A 12,749-nucleotide genomic window follows, 5' to 3' on the forward strand; every position below is an offset into this window, starting at 1 on the left:
TCTTGTGAGACTTTGGTTGACCGGCGGCTCGACCTCAACACGACCCACAAGGTCCGTTCCTCCCAATGGCGACGTCACTTCCTCCCTCCCTTCTTTGACGCACGCGTTCTTGTCGTCCCACTCGAACAAGGTCCGATGCGGAGCTGTCGGCCCGTCCCGTTTTGCGAGGACGCCCACCTGTGTTCCCACGCCCCACCTGTTCCTGCCCCCCCACCCCCCACCCCCCTCGCCGCAGTCTCCCCCGGGGCCGCCGCCGCTGCGGTCGCAGTTCGGCAGCTCGCGAGTCTGGGAAAGAGTCGCGCCGATTTTCCCAGACGCGGCGGCGCAAATACGCCGGGCGCAGGTAGGAGGCGGGGCTCGGCGAGCGCGAGACGCGGATGCGACTCCGCAAAATGTTTGCATTTTGCCGGCCGCTGCTGTCGAGCCCGCGCAGATATTTGACAGAATGAGCTCCTCCTTCCACGTTTGTCAAAATCAAAATTCTTTGGCACATTTCCGTTCAAACGAGTCAAAGCGTTCGGAAGTTTTGGGGATTTTTTTTTTTTTTTTTTTTTGCCACGTCTCCCACATTTGCAATTGCAACAATTCCAAAACTTTGACCTTCTTGCTTTTCTGCTCGAAATCTCGACAACTATTTTCCACTTTTGGTTTTCAGACCACGAAAGTGTTCCACATTTTCCATGACAAAAATTCCCGACCTGGGAAAAGTGAACATTTCTCTCTGGTAGAAATAGCATTTAAGTTCCAGACAGCAATTTCATCTTTTTTTCCATTTCAACCGCGTGCTGCACGGCGTCAATTCTCGTTGTGTTAGTGTTTTGAGTCATTGGGCTTTTTTTTGGTACTGTCAATAATTCCACACTCAACATATTATCATATTATTTCAACAGTCACAGTTAAACAATATCAATAATTCATCCAAAGCAGCAGGAGTCAGACTTGATTTCATCTTTGTTCCCAACCTCACCGTGCTGATTAAATGTTGTCGCATTTCTGTCGCAAAGTCATCGTCAAAGGTTGAATTTTAGACGTAAATGTAAAGTTCCACGCTTACGGGTCCATGTGGCCCACTCGGTTATCAAAAATTCAAACAAAGGAACGTGTCGGATGTGTGAGCTAAAGCCAAGATTTAATTATTTAAAAAAAAAAAAAAAAAAACCCATCAAACATTGGCTTCAAGTTAAATGTTGGAAAAAGGGTGAAGACGCGCAGCCGGCCAATCAGCAATCAATCCGGGAAGGCGCTCGGCCCCACAAAGGCCCCCGGGCGTACCTGCCGGCCCCTCCCCCTTTTTTCCACGTTGACAGATGGCCGCTCCATTAGAGTGGCTCGCCATTGGAGGAAAGAGCTTCCTCTTGACCCCTGACCCTCCGTGAGTGTGACTCTTGACCCCTCTTAGGGTGCCGCCACCGCACCTCCCTCCCTGGCCCGGCCGGGCCCCCGCAGGTGCAAAACTTTCCAGGATGGCGGAGAGGCGACGCTCGGAACCGCCCTTCGACAAATTCACGACGGGATGCGAGTCGGGGAAGAAGGACGGAACCGGAACGGGAAGACGGCACCCAGTGGCGAAACGTCTTCAAAAAGACTTTGCTCAACTTCAGCCGGTTTCGGAAGGAAGGCGGGCCGGGCGGGCCGGACGGGCCGTAAAGTCACCTGCAACGCATCGCGGGCCACACGGCGCCGCACCGAGACCAAAAGCGCACGCGGGAAACGAGCGCGCCGAGACGACAAAGTTCCCACCTCGTCCGATCCGTTCGAGGGCCGTGGTGGCGCCGGGCGCGTCGGTGGCGCAAGGGGTTTCGCCACTTTGGGGGTGGCCCCGACCAAATCGGAACAACGCACAGCCCCTCCGTCGCGGGGCGCCGGGCGAGGCAAACGCGTCCCGGCGAGCTCGGCGACGTAACGACTTGCTTCCGTTCGCGCCGGGCGGGAAGGAAATGGCGCCAAAGACGTAACGAGGGAAGGAAAATGACAAAAACGCAACTGCCACCCTTCGCGGGTCAAAGGTGAGCACCGCGGGGGATGACGTCACGCTGCCGCAAGGTCAAAGGTTACATTCAAACAGGAAGTCCACGCAAATCGACCAGATGGAGGTGCTGATTTCAAACGTCGCGAGTCAGTCCAGAAAGTTGCAGCCGTTTGTGGAGTTTGGCCCCAAAATCCATGCCCCCCCCCGACCCCCCCGACCCCATTAGCCGCAGCTCCGCCGGCATAGGGAGTCATTACCGCCGCCGTCAAGCCTCTCGGCTCCAAATATGGCCGCTTGTCACCGCTGCGCTTGATTGGCAGGAGCTAGGGTGAGGGGGGGGGGGGGGGGGGCTACGTGATGGGAACGCCACTCGAGATGTGAATTGGCTCGGCCACTCCAATCAGGCCGGCGGATGACAAATGAAGTGTGTCTCCCCCCCCCCCCCCCCCCCCCCACTCCTCCTTCACACTTCTGGGCCGTCCGGGCTCAGGAAGAAAAGGCGAGTTCATGCGGGAGTGCTTGACAGCAACACAATCACATTCCCATTCAGCCCACCCCCCCCCCGACCCCCACCGCCGCTAGCGCGCTAGCACGCTAAAGGAGGAGCGGCGCGGCCCAATTAGAATCTGTGAAAGACACAAAAGGTCTTTAGAGGTTTGGACAGGTGTCTCATTTTGTCTGCTTTGGCCGCAGGACACTTTGGCACTTTTTCAATGGCGTTTGTGGCCGGCAAACGTGACGGAGAGGGAGGACCGGGAAGGAGGAGAAGGAGGTTATTTGGCGCGCCGCTCGTCTTCCTGGGCCTCCGTGGGAACGCCGGCGCGGCCGAACCGGATCGTCTTCGTGCGGCCTCGCGCGCGCAAAGACAACAAATAGCAAGGTGGGACTTCTCATTGTTTGCATTTGAAAATATGCAAATTGTACAGACGGCGGGGAGGGAGGGAGGGGGGAGGAACAAAAAAAAAAACCAAAAACCCCTCCGACGGGACAAAAACGGCCTCTCGGGATTCCGGTTTCTGCTTGCGAACATTCCCGTCCTACCCCGACGAGACGACCCGGAAGTACTTGCGGGAGCGGGCTCCGACCCCTTTCCCGAAGGGGAGGAGACAGATTTACCCACAGTCCTTTGCGGCGGCAATATTTGAAGCGACGGGCCGCCCGTGAAGTTTTGCGCTCCAGACTTTGAAAATGCGACGGAACGGCAACGCCGACGTGAGCGTTTGCCACATTCACTGAAAAAAAAAACAATAAAAATGAATGATCGATATGTCAAATATGTGTGCGGGATCAAACTTTTGAAGGAGAAATAACAAAAGCGCTTTTTTTTTTCCCTGCATTAGAAAAGACAGTCGAGTCAAAACGGCCTTTCGGGGTCGCCGTCTAGTCGGAAGTTGACGCGATCAAAAAGTATTTGAAACGTCGTTCCGGGGTTTCGTAGCCTTGGCGGTGTCTCCTGCTCCGAATATTTCCTTGGCGGTTGAGTTTTACCGAAAGGTGTAGACTGGCAATTATTTGGAAGGACGTCCGTCAACTTCCTGTCGCGCGAGCGAGAGACCTACGGCCTCGTCTCGTTTTGGTCACGTGCCGCCATGACGTACTCGCCGTTCCTCCGCGTAGCACCTACGACGCCTTCTCGATCGATTCCGGAGCGGAATTAAACGCGTCGTCATTCGGTCATTTAGGTCCATTTGTCCGAGCGGACGCGCTTCCGCGGTGGCCATTTCCGTCGCTACGGAAAGGAAGGAAATGACGGCTAGCGGGAAAGGACCAAAAAGCGCCGAGGAAACTCCACCCGGCGGCCTTTGGCCCCGGGGGTGGGCTCAGGGGCCACATTGATGTTTAAAATTTGGGACCAATGCAAAAGGCGTTGCGGAGGGTTCAGACCCAGGTTACGAAAAGCCTTCCGGAAACATTTTGTCTGTGGTTACGAAGGAAATTCCAGGCACGAAAGGAAAAAAAATGGCGCAGGATTCCACCGGACGTCAACATCCTGTGACGTGTCTTGGACTGAAAGCGGCGCCGTGGAGCTGTTCTCCCATTGGCTGCCGCTGGAGCATCTTCCTGGCATCACTTTTGGCTCGGAGGGACGTCGAGCCGGACCCGTGACGCTCATCCCCCGATCCGTTGTCGTACGCTGGTACTGTCCAACTTCTATCGCTTTGCAGCTTGGCCCCCAAGAAATTGAGGCCCAGTGCCAGTGAGAAGAAGACCAGAGTTGTTTTGACCATCCAAACCAAAGGAGAAATCGCAGAGAAATATGGAAAAGGCATACGTGCGTGCGGCCTCGTGCTGCTGCTCCACAAACGTTGGAGAGGACGGAAGTTGAGGAAATTGCCGTGCGAGGAGGAAGAAGCCGCCGTTCCCTCGGAAATAAATCAAGGAAACGGTGACCCAAAGCGGTTTGGGCCTATTTCCATGGAAAATGCGCTTTCACCTTATCAAAAGGAAAGAAAGGTGCCGCCGCTCCGTATGGTCGAGACCTCATTCCTCGGTCATCACGTGAATGGCCCTTCTTCTTCTTCTTCTTCTTCTTTTTTCCCCCATTTGAAATTAGATTTTGATCTTTTCTTCTTTGAGTTCGACGTGTCCTTTTGAAGGCAGAAAGCTGAAATGTCCTCAAACAGGAGGTAAGGCCTCTTCCATCAAGAACTTCAAACAAACAAGCTCCTGAAGGAAGACGTGACGAGATCTGCAGGCAGGAAGTCAAAATCCCCTCGAACGGGAAGTGCAAACTCAAAGCGCTCGCGGACGGACACCGAGTCGCTCACTTCCTGCCAAATAGTGAGCCGCCGCACGCATGTCCGGCAGGAAGACGTGACGAGATCTGCAGGCAGGAAGTCAAAATCCCCTCGAACGGGAAGTGCAAACTCAAAGCGCTCGTGGACGGACACCGAGTCGCTCACTTCCTGCCAAATAGTGAGCCGCCGCACGCATGTCCGGCAGGAAGACGTGACGAGATCTGCAGGCAGGAAGTCAAAATCCCCTCGAACGGGAAGTGCAAACTCAAAGCGCTCGCGGACGGACACCGAGTCGCTCACTTCCTGCCAAATAGTGAGCCGCCGCACGCATGTCCGGCAGGAAGACGTGACGAGATCTGCAGGCAGGAAGTCAAAATCCCCTCGAACGGGAAGTGCAAACTCGAAACGCTCGCGGACGGACACCGAGTCGCTCACTTCCTGCCAAATAGTGAGCCGCCGCACGCATGTCCGGCAGGAAGACGTGACGAGATCTGCAGGCAGGAAGTCAAAATCCCCTCGAACGGGAAGTGCAAACTCAAAGCGCTCGCGGACGGACACCGAGTCGCTCACTTCCTGCCAAATAGTGAGCCGCCGCACGCATGTCCGGCAGGAAGACGTGACGAGATCTGCAGGCAGGAAGTCAAAATCCCCTCGAACGGGAAGTGCAAACTCAAAGCGCTCGTGGACGGACACCGAGTCGCTCACTTCCTGCCAAATAGTGAGCCGCCGCACGCATGTCCGGCAGGAAGACGTGACGAGATCTGCAGGCAGGAAGTCAAAATCCCCTCGAACGGGAAGTGCAAACTCAAAGCGCTCGCGGACGGACACCGAGTCGCTCACTTCCTGCCAAATAGTGAGCCGCCGCACGCATGTCCGGCAGGAAGACGTGACGAGATCTGCAGGCAGGAAGTCAAAATCCCCTCGAACGGGAAGTGCAAACTCAAAGCGCTCGCGGACGGACACCGAGTCGCTCACTTCCTGCCAAATAGTGAGCCGCCGCCGCACGCATGTCCGGCAGGAAGACGTGACGAGATCTGCAGGCAGGAAGTCAAAATCCCCTCGAACGGGAAGTGCAAACTCAAAGCGCTCGCGGACGGACACCGAGTCGCTCACTTCCTGCCAAATAGTGAGCCGCCGCACGCATGTCCGGCAGGAAGACGTGACGAGATCTGCAGGCAGGAAGTCAAAATCCCCTCGAACGGGAAGTGCAAACTCAAAGCGCTCGCGGAACGGACACCGAGTCGCTCACTTCCTGCCAAATAGTGAGCCGCCGCACGCATGTCCGGCAGGAAGACGTGACGAGATCTGCAGGCAGGAAGTCAAAATCCCCTCGAACGGGAAGTGCAAACTCAAAGCGCTCGCGGACGGACACCGAGTCGCTCACTTCCTGCCAAATAGTGAGCCGCCGCACGCATGTCCGGCAGGAAGACGTGACGAGATCTGCAGGCAGGAAGTCAAAATCCCCTCGAACGGGAAGTGCAAACTCAAAGCGCTCGCGGACGGACACCGAGTCGCTCACTTCCTGCCAAATAGTGAGCCGCCGCACGCATGTCCGGCAGGAAGACGTGACGAGATCTGCAGGCAGGAAGTCAAAATCCCCTCGAACGGGAAGTGCAAACTCAAAGCGCTCGCGGACGGACACCGAGTCGCTCACTTCCTGCCAAATAGTGAGCCGCCGCACGCATGTCCGGCAGGAAGACGTGACGAGATCTGCAGGCAGGAAGTCAAAATCCCCTCGAACGGGAAGTGCAAACTCAAAGCGCTCGTGGACGGACACCGAGTCGCTCACTTCCTGCCAAATAGTGAGCCGCCGCACGCATGTCCGGCAGGAAGACGTGACGAGATCTGCAGGCAGAAGTCAAAATCCCCTCGAACGGGAAGTGCAAACTCAAAGCGCTCGCGGACGGACACCGAGTCGCTCACTTCCTGCCAAATAGTGAGCCGCCGCACGCATGTCCGGCAGGAAGACGTGACGAGATCTGCAGGCAGGAAGTCAAAATCCCCTCGAACGGGAAGTGCAAACTCAAAGCGCTCGCGGACGGACACCGAGTCGCTCACTTCCTGCCAAATAGTGAGCCGCCCACGCATGTCCGGGAGGAAGACGTGACGAGATCTGCAGGCAGGAAGTCAAAATCCCCTCGAACGGGAAGTGCAAACTCAAAGCGCTCGCGGACGGACACCGAGTCGCTCACTTCCTGCCAAATAGTGAGCCGCCGCACGCATGTCCGGCAGGAAGACGTGACGAGATCTGCAGGCAGGAAGTCAAAATCCCCTCGAACGGGAAGTGCAAACTCGAAACGCTCGCGGACGGACACCGAGTCGCTCACTTCCTGCCAATAGTGAGCCGCCGCACGCATGTCCGGCAGGAAGACGTGACGAGATCTGCAGGCAGGAAGTCAAAATCCCCTCGAACGGGAAGTGCAAACTCAAAGCGCTCGCGGACGGACACCGAGTCGCTCACTTCCTGCCAAATAGTGAGCCGCCGCACGCATGTCCGGCAGGAAGACGTGACGAGATCTGCAGGCAGGAAGTCAAAATCCCCTCGAACGGGAAGTGCAAACTCAAAGCGCTCGCGGACGGACACCGAGTCGCTCACTTCCTGCCAAATAGTGAGCCGCCGCACGCATGTCCGGCAGGAAGACGTGACGAGATCTGCAGGCAGGAAGTCAAAATCCCCTCGAACGGGAAGTGCAAACTCAAAGCGCTCGCGGACGGACACCGAGTCGCTCACTTCCTGCCAAATAGTGAGCCGCCGCACGCATGTCCGGCAGGAAGACGTGACGAGATCTGCAGGCAGGAAGTCAAAATCCCCTCGAACGGGAAGTGCAAACTCAAAGCGCTCGTGGACGGACACCGAGTCGCTCACTTCCTGCCAAATAGTGAGCCGCCGCACGCATGTCCGGCAGGAAGACGTGACGAGATCTGCAGGCAGGAAGTCAAAATCCCCTCGAACGGGAAGTGCAAACTCAAAGCGCTCGCGGACGGACACCGAGTCGCTCACTTCCTGCCAAATAGTGAGCCGCCGCACGCATGTCCGGCAGGAAGACGTGACGAGATCTGCAGGCAGGAAGTCAAAATCCCCTCGAACGGGAAGTGCAAACTCAAAGCGCTCGCGGACGGACACCGAGTCGCTCACTTCCTGCCAATAGTGAGCCGCCGCACGCATGTCCGGCAGGAAGACGTGACGAGATCTGCAGGCAGGAAGTCAAAATCCCCTCGAACGGGAAGTGCAAACTCAAGCGCTCGCGGACGGACACACCGAGTCGCTCACTTCCTGCCAAATAGTGAGCCGCCGCACGCATGTCCGGCAGGAAGACGTGACGAGATCTGCAGGCAGGAAGTCAAAATCCCCTCGAACGGGAAGTGCAAACTCAAAGCGCTCGCGGACGGACACCGAGTCGCTCACTTCCTGCCAATAGTGAGCCGCCGCACGCATGTCCGGCAGGAAGACGTGACGAGATCTGCAGGCAGGAAGTCAAAAATCCCCTCGAACGGGAGTGCAAACTCAAGCGCTCGCGGACGGACACCGAGTCGCTCACTTCCTGCCAAATAGTGAGCCGCCGCACGCATGTCCGGCAGGAAGACGTGACGAGATCTGCAGGCAGGAAGTCAAAATCCCCTCGAACGGGAAGTGCAAACTCAAAGCGCTCGCGGACGGACACCGAGTCGCTCACTTCCTGCCAATAGTGAGCCGCCGCACGCATGTCCGGCAGGAAGACGTGACGAGATCTGCAGGCAGGAAGTCAAAATCCCCTCGAACGGGAAGTGCAAACTCAAAGCGCTCGCGGACGGACACCGAGTCGCTCACTTCCTGCCAAATAGTGAGCCGCCGCACGCATGTCCGGCAGGAAGACGTGACGAGATCTGCAGGCAGGAAGTCAAAATCCCCTCGAACGGGAAGTGCAAACTCAAAGCGCTCGTGGACGGACACCGAGTCGCTCACTTCCTGCCAAATAGTGAGCCGCCGCACGCATGTCCGGCAGGAAGACGTGACGAGATCTGCAGGCAGGAAGTCAAAATCCCCTCGAACGGGAAGTGCAAACTCAAAGCGCTCGCGGACGGACACCGAGTCGCTCACTTCCTGCCAAATAGTGAGCCGCCGCACGCATGTCCGGCAGGAAGACGTGACGAGATCTGCAGGCAGGAAGTCAAAATCCCCTCGAACGGGAAGTGCAAACTCGAAACGCTCGCGGACGGACACCGAGTCGCTCACTTCCTGCCAAATAGTGAGCCGCCGCACGCATGTCCGGCCCCGAGACCGCGATGCGAGCGGATGGATTGCATGGGGGCCTCCGGGCGGGCTGGGGGGGGGGGGGGGGGGCGACAGAGGGGACCCGGGAGAGGAATTGGGGGGTGGGGGGTGGGGTTCGAGAGGAGGAAATGTGAGAACGCAGGAGGTGACGAGCTTTGTGTGAAGGTGTGAACGCCGGAGACAAGAGCACAGAAAGTTGTTCTTGTCCTGAGAGGAAGAGGACATTCACCCCCTCAAAGACCCCCCCGGATCCCCAACCCCTCGCGGCCCCCCGGCCCCAATTACACAAACATTAAGGTCGATTAAGGGTCCTCACGGGAACGTCGGCTCTATATAATTACCTTAATGGGCGGACTCTTTCTCTCTTTCTGTCTCTTTCTTTGCGCCCTCAATGTCTTAAACAAACTTTGGAGGGCCCGAGCGGGGGGGGGGGCTGGGAGGGGGTCAGACAAATGGGGGGTGGGGGGGGGCGCGCTTTCCCATTAGGCTTTGTGGCAGCGCTCTGTCACAAAGGCCTCGCTTGAATTGAAGCTATTGGCCCACAAACAAGGAGCTGTTCCCACTGAGGGAGGGGAAGGGGGGGGGGGGGGGCCACACGAAACAGACCCCTGACCGGGAGGGGGGGGGGGGGGCGGCAGCGATGAAGACGTCACGCTTGATAATGATGTCACTTTTGAGCACCGCAAAACTGACTTCCTGTCAGCCGTCTCGCCTCAAACGGCGGCGACCCATCGCACGCTAAAACCGACGAGCGATGGCGAGAGACGATCGCCGGCGTTGCGCACACGAGTCAAGCGCGGCGTCGGCGTCGCACGGCCCTTCGCGGCAACAACGCGATCCCATGCGGGCGCGGGACCGCAAAGAGCTCCTCTTCAACTCGGAATACGATCAGAAAAGGGACAAATGAAAGCGTCGAGGGCGGAGCCAACTTGTGCCCGAAGATGCCACACAAAATGGAAGGAAAGTTCCATCGGGTACAACCTCCTCGATAGAAGGGACTCGCGGGGCCGGGGGCCGGGTGAGGGCCGGGGGGGGGGGGGGGGGGGCCGGGGGGTTGTCCTTTCTTTTTCTTTTTCTTTTTTTTTTTGTCTTCTACTTTTGCTTTCGGCTCGCCACGGCGTGTCATCTACCGTACACAGTTTCTGCAGACTATTTCATGGGATAAAATTCACAGTACAGTACATACAAGTAAGTGTAATGGGGCACGGTGGAGCAGCATTGGCCTCACAGTTCTGAGGTCCCGGGGTTCGATCCCAGCCCCGCCTGTGTGGAGTTTTCACGTTCTCTCCCTGTGCGGGCGGGGCGTGGCTTTTCTCCGGGTGGCCACTCCGCTTTCCTCCCACATCCCAAAACGTGCAACATCGATTGATTGAATAAAGTCTAAATTGCCCCCCAGGTGTGATTGTGAGTGCGACCGTTGCCATTGGCCGGCGACCAGTTCGGGGTGCCCCCCGCCCCCGCCTCCTGCCCGTCACGCTTTCGGCTTCGTGTTCCTTCCGTCACTTGGTCTCGTACTTCCGTCTCAAGTCTTACCGACGCGCGTCGGGTCACGGGGTCGTCATTTCCGATCGCGTCTTGTTTGACTTTTCTTTTCACGTTTGCGGACGATCGTGTCTTATTTCTCATTTCACGTGTCATCATTTCAGGTCTCACGCGTCTTCCAACATTTCACGTTTCGTTTCGAGCGCCGCCGCCAACTTGACCGCCACGCGAGAAAAGTCTGTCAATCTCCAGAAGAAGCGCGTGGCGTCGGCATGGCGACGGAGAACAAACAAAAGCGTCCTTTTGGTTTTCTGGCGGCCAGCTAGCGAGCGCCTCGTCGTTCGACCGCGGCACCGATTGACGCGCCGCAGTCCATTGTTGCGCCGCCAGCTGGCCGCCAGCTGTGGCGGGAAAGCGAGCGCCGAGCGTGGCGTCTCTTTGGGTCAGCGACGGTGAGAATTTGTCGGGGTTTTTTTGTTTGCTTTGTTTTTTTTTCCTTCCGCTCTCTGGTCGCCAGCCAGTCAGAGATAAGGACAAAAAGTCCGAGGAACACCGGAGACACGCGAGCGCCACCTGCAGTCCACTGAGCGCATGTGACCAAATAGAATGTTTGTATGTATAAATGAGGAATTGTAGGAAATGCACATCCAAATCATCTCCTTTACATAATGCCGCCCCCCGCGCATAGCTTTGCAGCTAGCCTGGACAAAGTCACACAGCTTTAATGGCAACGCGCTCAAAAATGTGTCGGCACAGATGATCGAGAGCAGTTTTGGCTCGCCAAGACGATGATGACGTCGTCAGAAGTTTGCCGTGCGTGGCGTACGCGGTGTCACGCCCGACGTACGAAGGTTTATGTCGCGTTACGACGCCGAATCCCCCTCACGTTTCCTGTTCCTTCGTGTCCGGTGATTTTAAGATCTCTGGCTTCTCATATTTCGGACATCACGTCTCGTACGTTCTCATCCCTCACGTACGACGCGAGACCTCTCGTGTCTCGTGACGTATAATCGTGTCGTCATCTTTTCCCGACGTCGCACGTTTCACGCCATATCGTCGGAGTCGCGTCGCTGAAAACGAGCTCATTTCGGGAATCTGCTGTCAGAATCCGTGTGAGCCGCCAACTGCTGCGAGCGCCGACGAAACGGCGACTGTCGCCACTTTAAGCTGTCGCCGTTTTTTTAACTGGCTTTTATGCTAATGTTTGACTTTTTTTTTGTGCGCGCCGCTGACATGTTTGAGCACGAACGTAATGAGACTTCCGCGCCAACAAAAGAGCGCCGCTGACGGCCTACTTTGACACCGCCTGCCCGAGACCCGGCAGGGGAGCGCCGCTAGGAGGGGGTGGTGGGGGGGGGGGGGGCGCAGCGGTGACAGGAAATGGCGGCGGCCTGCAAAACTTCGTTAGCCTTTCAGCAGACGTCGCTCCGGCGTCTTTCTTGACCGGTCAAAGAAATGGCCCGCCCATTTGGTTCTCTTTCGTATCATTTGCTCAATAAGTGCAAGCAAGCAAGAACAAATTCACTTGCACGTAGCATGGCAAAGTCACAAGCCGGTTCCTAAAAATCTGCCGACACGAGCCCGTAAATGATCCCAACTGCTCATTCCCAGAAACGGTAAATCCGAATCGCAATCGACTTTTGACTCGCCAAGCGTACCAAAAGCACACAAGAAAGTTTCTGCCCGGAAGACTCAACAGACGTTTGCCACGTGACCCAAAGACAAAATAACAGCATTTATTTTGCTGTATGCGAAACGGCCGGCTCATTCTGCCGTCGGCCGGCTCACAGATCCCTCCGCTGTATTGCGACAGCATCACAAGTGGCGCTTTTGCCAAATTCCTGAAAAAAGCCAAAAAGACGCCAACGCGACGTATTGGCTCACCTGCCTTGACGACCATACGATTTTTTTCAGGGGACATCCCGTTTTGAATCGTGCGACACCCAAGGCCAGGGCCTCCGCAAGGAACACGAACGAGTCTTTCCGCTCTGACCGAGGTCGAGAAGGCCTAGCTCGCCGTCTGCTCCAAAGTCTTCTAGAGGCTCGAGGCCGGGACTCAAGTTAGGATCCGTGTCGTGACGGCCCTCGCTTTGTGCACTGGTGCACGGACAGATTGGGACCGGAAGTCGAATTTGAAAAGTCTTGGACTGTCCAAAATATCCTGGTGTACTTACTGAAGCATTCACGTCTCCCGTGTTTTGGACCTTTCCCACTTTGTGGCGACAGTTTGCAGATGGCCCCTTTTCTGTTCCAACGTGGCCGTGCACCAATCCGCAAAGCGGGGCCCATCCAGACGGTCTGGTGTACG

Source organism: Syngnathoides biaculeatus, chromosome 5, assembly GCF_019802595.1.
Source record: "Syngnathoides biaculeatus isolate LvHL_M chromosome 5, ASM1980259v1, whole genome shotgun sequence".
Lineage (NCBI taxonomy): Eukaryota > Metazoa > Chordata > Actinopteri > Syngnathiformes > Syngnathidae > Syngnathoides > Syngnathoides biaculeatus.